Source organism: Salvelinus namaycush, chromosome 7, assembly GCF_016432855.1.
Source record: "Salvelinus namaycush isolate Seneca chromosome 7, SaNama_1.0, whole genome shotgun sequence".
NCBI classification, from domain to species: domain Eukaryota; kingdom Metazoa; phylum Chordata; class Actinopteri; order Salmoniformes; family Salmonidae; genus Salvelinus; species Salvelinus namaycush.
Window position 1 is genome coordinate 41,675,906 of NC_052313.1, and position 8,695 is coordinate 41,684,600.

General features: G+C 39.2%; 1 long non-coding RNA gene across 1 annotated transcript; it reads left to right on the forward strand.

Annotated features, from left to right (window-relative positions):
* Positions 1–2,227: 2,227 nt before the first annotated feature.
* Positions 2,228–7,484, forward strand: LOC120050453. Its single transcript, XR_005477200.1, has 3 exons — positions 2,228–2,345; positions 7,055–7,185; positions 7,303–7,484. It is a non-coding gene; the product is annotated as an uncharacterized LOC120050453 (long non-coding RNA).
* The last annotated feature ends 1,211 nt before the right edge of the window (positions 7,485–8,695 follow it).

Below are 8,695 nucleotides of genomic sequence, written 5' to 3' on the forward strand. Positions count from 1 at the left end.
GCACACACATGCACATACACACAGACACGCACATTCCCTCCAAACGCAAAGGGAGGTTCTCACAACATCACAGAACAATTACATATTATGGAGCAATGATTTACACTCTAAATGCCTTCTAAGGAAGACAGAATCAGTTAATACGGACAACATTTTAAAGTCAGAGACTGAAATGTAATTTATGGATCTGCGTGTTCTTTGTTGAAGAGACCATTATCCATTGAAGACGTCCATTACTTGTCAACACAGAGCTCTAGGTTCCATGCCAAAGAAACGTGTATACATTTAGATCCCTTAACAATTAGAAAAGATAAACAGCAATGTCCTATTCTGACCCTGTATAACTGCATTGGGTTTCACAGCAAGCATTGTGGCCTACATATTTATAAAAGGCCTATGGCACTGTTGGTTAAACGTCTGACGAAAACCTTTAATTCGTGATCATATGAAAAGTTTTCCAATATGGTCTTTGTTAGTAGATTATCTCCAGAGAGTTGAGATGATAAAACGATATCCCATCAGCCACCATACCGGGCGTACTCCAAGCATGTCACATACAATGACATGTTCAAAGCAGACAGAAAGAAGTGACAGAAGTGCTTTCCAAGCTTCCAACATCAAATGATAACACAATACATTCCAGAATTTAATGAAGACGTTTGAATGCAGGGAGGAAGCACAACACTAAAGCCTGGTCGGTCCACCATGGACGGAGGGATTTCGAAACTGTGATATCTTGGCCAATGCTTTGAGAAAGAGCAGTATTTGGGTTACAATAGGAAGGATATCTTGGGAGAAATGCATCTCTCATCACAACATCAATGAAGAAAGAGAACCCAGACTCCAGCCTTTAAACAAAACACTTGTGAACGTTTTCTAAAATCACAATAAATTAATTTCCTTTCTGGGAGAAAAAGGCATTCCACATGATCGGCCTCAGTTGCTTCCTGTCATCTGGGCACCATGAGGCCTCTGGTCTCTGGTCTATTTATAGAAAAGTATTCTTCCTTCTTCTTCCTTTTATATTACTCCAAAAGCCATTTGATAACAATCCAACAATGTTCAGGTGATTTTGATTAAATAAATTACAGGAAGTCTCCGAAAGGAGTGCAGGTTGAGAAGAAAGAGGGAGGGGGAGAGGGAGGGAGGGATAGAGACAGAGAGGCAGAGGCAGAAAGAGAGAGGCAGACTCTTTTTTGAAGAAAATAGAGGGGAAGTATTCCCAATTAAATATTCAGTTTGGTTACTTGTCTACTCAGTAGCTGATTTCTGACCTACTTCAATGTAATTAGATTTATTCTCATCTTTCACAATTTTAATAAACAAGTACATTTTCCTACTCCATGAAATGAGACTAGAGGTTAAAACTGAAGATACAGATCACATCAGCTCTGTTGTTGCTTGTTCAATAATAACACATACTTCAAAGGGACAACATTGGAGTGCTGTGGGTTCTTACATCATACTGTCTTTGGCCTGGTTTATTTGTGATGTGAAATCCCTCCATATGCTTACTGCATATCAGAGGAGGTCAGAGGAAAAATAAGGACATATGTAGGTACAGCTGCTTGGATGAGAACTTGGGTTCATGTGGGCTACAGTGTTCAGCGCTTAAGTTACTCAAGTCAGTAAATATGGAATGTGTGGGACACACACACACTCATGCATGCAGGCACTAACATGCACACACACAAACACATGCCACACTTGGGGAAAGATTTTGAGGTAAGGTACTGCATGCAAGCAGAGTCTTCTTTTCAAGTCCTTTAACATTTTAGCCTAACATAGCTAATTGTGCAACACAAACAACGTACATTAAAACCACAATGGAATGTATTGCACAAACATATAATTCATACTCTTTTAATGGGTTGTAAACAGTTCGGAGTGGATACCAAATGGGACAGGAATCAAAGTGAATATTTTGTAATAAAAAGTGTCTTCTTCAAAGAAAGGCCAGTCCGTCAGTCGGTCGTTGTGTGTGTATGTGTGTGTGTGTGTTTGTGTGTGTGTGTGTGTGTGTGTGTGTGTGTGTGTGTGTGTGTGTGTGTGTGTGTGTGTGTGTGTGTGTCCCTCTGCTTGTCTCTGGCGAACAATGTGGAAATAACCCTGGGAAAGTGCTGATCACACATGTTGAGGAACACGTCGTTTCAAAAGCCAACAACCTCAACTCTCTTTATATAAACAGACTTCTGAACCTGAATCTGTACTATGTCAAACCAAAAAATGTCAACCGTGAAAACGGGAAGAAACACATCTGGTGAACGATTAAAGTGAGAAAGATAAGGCTTCATTAAAAGTGGACAGACTCCAGAAGAGCAACCCATCGTTGCCTCAACGAGGGGGTAGGTCCTGTAAAAGAATATAGAAAGAAATCCAGGCTTGAATTTATGACTAATATATATATACATATCCAATTCCATTTGTCATTGATTAACAATTTTATTCAATTAACCATCAACGGGTGAAAAAAACTGAGAGGATATCAATGTCATAGATTAGTATTGGTCATTGACCAATTCATTCAAGCACTAAAATCATTTAGGTCCAGCAGAGATGAGCAAGGTTTGAATGATGGTAAAACCTCATCTGTGACAAGGTCAGCACTGACCCCACAATGTAACTTGTGTTCAGTTTTTTTTTCTTTGATTTTGGTCAGCTGCTCCATTCTGGCTACAAGCCCCACCCCTGCCCTAGTGAACTGCACATCAGACAACATCATTTATGATGAAACTGAAAGCAGGCCGGCTCAACATTTGTTCCTCGTCTGACCTTTTGTAACTTCTGAAGTGTTTCCATAAACAAACGGTAAATCAAAGGAAAAGACAGACACATTCTACACCTGCGGACTAGTTCAACGACCATGATACTTGAAATTTGGCATCTCTGACGCATGCCTTTAAAAAAATATTATTACAAATACCAAGTCAAATTGTTTATCTACTAACGATAACATTTATTGATAAATATCTTGTTTCTCATAGCACTTTCACACAAACCTGAATACGAAACTATACACTGAGTGTACAAAACATTATGAACACCTGCTCTCTCCATGACATAGACTGACCAGGTGAATCCAGGCGAAAGCTATGATCCCTTATTGATGTCACTTTTTAAGTCCACTTCAATCAGTGTAGATGAAGGGGAGGAGACAGGTTAAGAAGGATTTTTAAGCCATTAGACATTTGGGACATAGTTTGTGTATATGTAAATGGGAAAGACAAAAGATTTATATGCCTTTGAACTGGGTATGTTAGTAGGTGCCAGGTGCACCGATTTGTGTGAAGAACTGCAACACTGCTGGGTTTTTCACGCTCAACAGTTTCTCATGTGTATCAAGAATGGTCCACCACCAAAAGAACATCCAGCCAACTTGACCCAACTGTGGGAAGCATTGGACTCAACATGGACCAGCTTCCCTGTGGAACGCTTTCGACATCTTGTCCCAACGACATCTTGTCCCATCCATGTCCCAACGAATTGAGGCTGTTCTGTTCAACTCCATATTAGGAAGGCATTCTTAATGTTTTGTACACTCAGTGTATGTCATTGCATCATTGGGTTTCGCCAGATTTCACCCAGCTAGCACATAACGTTCTGAGAACAACATGTTTCTTAGAGCTTGGTGAGTGCGTGGTTGTCCCATGGTTATTTTTCATACAGTCTTGGTGCAGGATAGTTGCTTGACTTTGGAACATTCTCATTACAAAAAAGGAACTTAACCAAAAAATATAATTTTCTTTACTTTAACAGAACATTTCCTTAAAATTCTAACATGGTTACATTTTATTTCAATTTTGGTAATTTTCTAGGAACATTCTCCAACTGGTTTAACATTGCACATGTTCTCAAAAAGTTTAGAGAACATTAAGAAACAATGTTCTTCTGTGGGAATTTCAGTTCTTCCACAGAACATTCCACACAAGCTCTTAATTAACATCATATTTTTACTACGTTCTGGGACTGTTCTCAAAAATTGTCTAACATAAGCGATGTTCTCAGAACGTTCAGAGAATGTATGGTTTTCTGTGATGTCAATTCTTGGCAATATTCTGGAAATGTTAAAAAAATTGAATTGTACACAATAAGCTCTATCCTCAGAAGATTAAGAAAACGTTCCATAAAAACCACAAGAAAATGTTAGTACATTTCCAAGAACATTCTAATAATGTTATTTAAAAACATATACATTCTATTCTCAGCTTCAGCAAAACTAATTATATCCTCTATCTTGTTAAGTCTGTTCAGGTGCGCCTACTAATTGGCCACACCTGATCTTAATGAGTGATTGTTTCCTTTGAAATGGGGTCTGTTTGAATAGAATAAAACAGCATTGTATGCATAAAGAAAACATGGTATGCTACAGTAGCTCCATCCTGGTGGCGAAGTGGACTAATTCCATGGATAGAGAACAGAAAATCATGGATTTGAATCTCACTGATGCTGTGTCACAATAAAAAAGAAATGTGTTTGCATGATTAATGCCTAGAGAAATGAATTACCATGTATCCCATCTGTGCTCCAAAAAGTTAACCCAAAATAAACTAGCATTGTTATTAAAAGTCTTATTGAAACATTCAGAGAAAGATTTAAAGAAGTTATTAAACCTCAAAATAACCTAGAATTTCATTTATAATAGAGTTAATTAAATCTCCCAGGAAATCTGTCAAGGACCAGAGTAAAAAGTTCTCAGAACCACCCTGCAACCTAAAAATAAATGTTCCCAGAACAGGCAATTTAAAAAAAAATGTTTAGTTTAACTGGTCAGGAAATTCTGTCTTCGTTCCAACAACCAATGTGAAACCAAAAACAAACTTTCCCACAACTTCCAAGGAATTAAATGTGCTAGCTGGGCAGTAATTTCAGTCACAAGCAAATTCTCTCTCTCAGTCCATGGGGACAGTCAATTGTTATATCTGGGGGCATCAGTAGTTACTCTGCATCGGTTACAGTGGCAGAACTAACAACCTAAGCCCAAACATTGAGTTTGCATGGGGCTAGTAATGCATACATCAAACAGAGACAGTTAGTCAATATTGGAGTATGGAGAATCAACATGCTTTTTAAAGGAGCAGCTTATACTTTAATATGACTGACAGTGCTGCTCTGGTGCCTGACACATTTCCTGGGGCAGAGATTGCCATTTTTTATTTGTCACATTAGAGGAGAAAGAGGCATACAAATAAAATAAATTACTGTAAGCTAGGTACCTTTGCATACAAAACAAGTTCTGCAATTTTCAAAGGAATCTGGTGAGGAGGAAATCAAAGAAATATTCAGAATAAATAGACACCCCCCCTCCTTGACTGATAAGGAAACACTGAGGATGCATTTATCAATAATTAGCATTTTGGAATACAACCGTGTAGTTATCGTATGTGCCCAGATGACTGCTTAGGAAAGTACAGTAATGTAAACGTTATGGTACAATCTTCTCTCTTCATAACTTTAGAAAAAGGCCAGGTTGATAATGTATTTCGTGTGCTGGAGTGAACTCAACACAATGAGAGCTCTTTGATAGAAGAGTCGCTAAAATCACAGAAACCTACACCTCAACATATTATATTCTAGATGAATACGACTCTCTGTCCTAGTTCCTAGCTAACCAGTAAGCATGTATAACACATTTCTTCCCCCTTACAATTGTCATTTCGGTCCTGTTATACCCATTGTTTTGTGTTGTAGTTGTTTTCACCTGGTGTACCTCTTATTTGCAGGCAACAGCCTGCCACCAAGGAAATATCCTCTGTGATGTCGTGCCAAATTCTATTTTACAGCTGGAGTTGATTATAGATGTGCAACATGACGGATATGGTCATAATATTCATGTAGGACTGACAGCTGGATGACATGAATCATAGCCGACTTCATTTTAAAGCCGGCGTTTCATTGGCTCGCCTCTAAAAGCTATACATAAATGTCATTCGACGGTGGCCAAAAACTATTATGAAGCAGACTTGATGGTATATTTTGACTGTTAGCTAGCGTAGTTATTTACTAATGTGTCTCGTCACTGTCAGCAGCGCTATGGACATCCACGCTAGCCCACGTTTGTGCTTACTTGCACAAAAGCGAAACTGGAAGAAAAACCTACGTGCCCACTTGATTTGCAGACGTGTCAGCTGTAATTGAAAATATATAAAGTATTATAATCAAACATGTTTTATGGCATGCCTGCCAGGATGAACTCACCTTGACAGTGAAAGCAATATAAAAGAAAACATGACTGGGTTCTTACTAGATGGCATTCCCGCCTAAGGGTTTGCATGCCTTAGTTAGTGAAACGGTTGCAAGGTGAGAGAACCCCTATGATCAGCTACATTTACATTCTAGGCAACAAGTAACCAGTATTGACTCATACCAGTGCCTTGCCAGTGTCATGTGTAGCGGTGATTCATTCGCGGCTAGCGCTGCAGGGCTGACATGGTCTAACCTGTGCAGAGGTCGCAACAAACCAGCAGGGTGGAAACTTAGAATAAACAGGCAGGAGTACAAAAGAGCAAATCTGACTCAGAAAAGTGTGTGTAAATCAAGGCTATTTGGCTACAGTACATGACGGCTATTTACAGTCAGAATACATGACTATAATATCACATCACCTGTATTATGCATGTTCATATTTTAACCCAAATCTAAATGTATTGATTATGTTTATTTCACCTGAGTGTTTACCAGATGAACTGATGAATGATGTAATGACATTGATGGCAATTACTAACAGATGAGCTGGGATTTAGCTTGTCAGTACTTAGCTTGACTTGACATGTTACCATTTAAAAACATCTTGCAAACAAGTAACAGATCAAGCAAGTAACTCGTTTCTGCCTGAGGACACTCAATTTATATTTTATATAAACATCCCAAAATCAATATTTTAAAACCCACTTGAACTTTGAACCAGGCTCTACATTTATCAGACATCAAATATCCATTTATAACAAACAACATAAACAGACAGAAAAATATTTAGTACACTTCTTTAGAAATGTGAGGTTATGTTGAATTTAGATGGTGAGATATCATATCAGCTTTCTACTTTGTTGGTAAATAGAGAAAAGTACCAAAAGGAGGAAGATCATCAACTCATTTCCCACCCTAATATGAACCCTGTACCTGTGTGACTGTCCTAATATGGACACCATACCAGTGGAGCGAAGTCACTGCGACGATGTTGCTGCCCAGGTAGAACTACTTACTCTCCCCTGACCACAGTTCCTTAGCCTCTTTAAAAATGTGAATTTTCCCTCATTTTAGTCTTGTGAATAAATTAGTATTCGTGCCTCTCCCCTGTCTCCCTAGCCGACAAGAGTGGACCCTGGGGACCCCATGGTCCAGAATCCAGGAAGTATCAAACCGTTGAAGCCACCAATCATAGGATGAGGTGTGAGAGGATGCCAGGGCCTGTCCTTCTGCTGTGTCTAGATGTCCAGTTTTTAAATGCCTGGAAAAGCCTTTTTGAAGAGATAAAAAGCACATAAAAGAATGCTTCTCTCCTGACCATCTGTCTGTGTTTGATGTTGTTGAGATCAGTTCAAGAAGTGTTTATTATGGCATAATCACAGAACAACGTAACTCCTGTAATGTCATATTTAACATTTACATACTACCATATGTTTTTAAGACTATTTTCCAAAGCTGACAGATATAGAGCAAGATGGAATTGTATAGTTTCATTCTTCACACACACACACACACACACACACACACACACACACACACACACACACACACACACACACACACACACACACACACACACACACACACACACACACACACACACACACACACACACACACACACAGTGATGGTGTAATCAGTTATAAAGCGCATGACTTGAATACGTACATCACCAAATGATATTAAGTAATATCAATTATGACAGTGTGTTGGTATGTAATCTGCTAATATAAATTAGTCCCTCCCCTATTATTTGCATTTTTGTGGTACTTATTTCATAGCTGTAAGCAGGGCTGAGGCTCTTGTCTACATATCTCACATTTCTTGCTGCTGTCCTGTAGCGTAGTAACTGCACTTGCCTTATTTGAAAGGCTGCTGCTGCTCCCTACAGTTTAAAAATGTCTCTCCTTTACACTCTCTCTCCTCCCATTTCCCTCTCTCCCAATCGCCTACATACTGCTTACAGATGTAGGATCTTAATTTGAGCCAGTTTGCTACACCATGAAAATAATCCTGCAGCAACAGGAAATGTGAACTATTATGTAGATTATAATAAATGAAAATTGTTGTAGGGGTTGATACCTTTTTCGTGAGGGAAAATCAAGTCTGAAATTTCAAAGTGGAAATTGCAAACTTCAGAAGCCTTTCTAAGCCGAAAAACACTACAGGTTTTACATTTATCCTTAGACAGGGTAAGATCCAACATCGGTACTTTCTCCCTCCCTCCCTCCCTCCCTCCCTCCCTCCCTCCCTCCCTCCCTCCCTCCCTCCCTCCCTCCCTCCCTCCCTCCCTCCCTCCCTCCCTCCGTGGATTCAGCCAAAGAAAGCCAGTCACTCTGCTCCAATCAGTGACAGCTTGAACACATCCAAAGGATTTGGCTTGTAAATCCCACTTGAAGAAGTGGATATTTCCCAATGTTCATATACTTCCTGCCTGCATGGGAAATACAGCGTGGTGTTGGACAGTGTTTCAAAACCGTAATTGTACTTCAGACCATCAAAATGTAAATAC